Source organism: Fistularia commersonii, unplaced genomic scaffold (assembly GCF_037954325.1).
Source record: "Fistularia commersonii isolate RoL2024-O1a breed Wild unplaced genomic scaffold, RoL_Fcom_v1.0 HiC_scaffold_42, whole genome shotgun sequence".
NCBI classification, from domain to species: Eukaryota; Metazoa; Chordata; class Actinopteri; order Syngnathiformes; family Fistulariidae; genus Fistularia; species Fistularia commersonii.
The window spans coordinates 77,501-79,135 of NW_028234000.1; positions in this window are offsets into that span (position 1 = coordinate 77,501).

A 1,635-nucleotide genomic window follows, 5' to 3' on the forward strand; every position below is an offset into this window, starting at 1 on the left:
CCGCCATCTTTACCTTTCGCCGCATCTCCCTGAACTGCTTTCTGTTCTCTTCAGTCCTCTCAGTATCCCACTTCTTCTTCGCTAACCGCTTTCTCCGTATATACTCCTGCACTTCCTCATTCCACCACCAAGTCTCCTTATCAACTTTCCTTCCAGATGACAAACCGAGTACTCTTCTACCTGTCTCCCTGATAACACTAGCTGTTGTTGTCCAATCATCTGGCAGCTCACCCTGACCACCCAGACCCTTTCTCAACTCCTCCCTGAAAACCGTGCAACGCTCCTCCCTTTTCAGCTTCCACCACTTTGTCCTCTGCTCTGCCTTTGTCCTCGTCATCTACCTTGTCACCAGAGTCGTCGCACAAACCGCCATCCTATGCTGTCTGGCTACACGCCCACCTACAACTACTTTGCAGTCACCGATCTCTTTCAGGTTACCTCGTCTATACAAGATGTAGTCTACCTGCGTGCTCCTACCTCCGCTCTTATAAGTTACCCTATGTTCCTGTTTTTTCTGGAAAAAGGTATTCACTACACCCATTTCCATCCCTTTTGCAAAATCTACCACCATCTGTCCCTCTGCATTCCTATCCTGGATACCATATCTGCCCATCACTTCTTCATCCCCTCTATTGCCTTCACCAACATGTCCATTGAAGTCTGCACCAATTACCACTCTCTCATTTCTGGGAATATTCTGCATCACTTCATCCAACTCATTCCAGAACTTCTCCTTCTCTTCAGGTTCACATCCCACCTGTGGCGCATAGCCACTAACAACACTGAGCATCACACCTTCAATTTCCAATTTCAGACTCATAAGTCTATCTGACATTCTTTTCACCTCTAGGACGTTCCTTACAAACTCCTCCTTCAAGATGACTCCTACTCCATTTCTCTTCTTGTCAGCACCATAATAGTATAACTTAAAGCCTGCTCCTAAGCTTCTAGCCTTACTACCCTTCCACCTGGTCTCCTGGACACACAGTATATCCAGCTTCCTTCTCTGCATCGTGTCCATCAACTCTCTACCTTTTCCTGTCATAGTCCCAATATTCAAAGTCCCTACTCTCAGTCCCAGGCTCTTTCCTTTCCTCCTCTCTCTCTGCTTCCGAACACGCACTCCTCCTCTTCTTCTTCTTCTTGTTCTTCGACCCACAGTAGCCCGATTTCCATTAGTACCCTGTAGGTCATCAGTACCAATGGCGGTCGTTGTTAACCCGGTCCGCGACCCATCCGGTATGGTATAGTTATGGTTGACTCGCATGTTTGGTTTTGGCAAACGTTTTACGCCGGATGCCCCTCCTGACGCAACCCTCTGCATTTATCCGGGCTTGGGACCGGCACAGGGAGACACTGCTCCGTGCCCCCCCCCCCCCCAAAGGCAGGCTTGGAGAGACACGGGCCAGTGCCGCCCTGAGGCTGCATTACCCTCTCTTTCTTACATTTATTATAAAAATATGCTTATCTTCCTTTTAGCTCATCACACATGTCTTTATGATTTTCAGTCCATGCCTCAGCCGGCCTGAAGCTCCACTGATGCGCATGTGCGGATGCCTCTATCTAGCGGACATAAAATAAAGACAATCATTCAAATGTGAATGAGTCGGCGTGATGCTCCGGGATGTGTGGAGC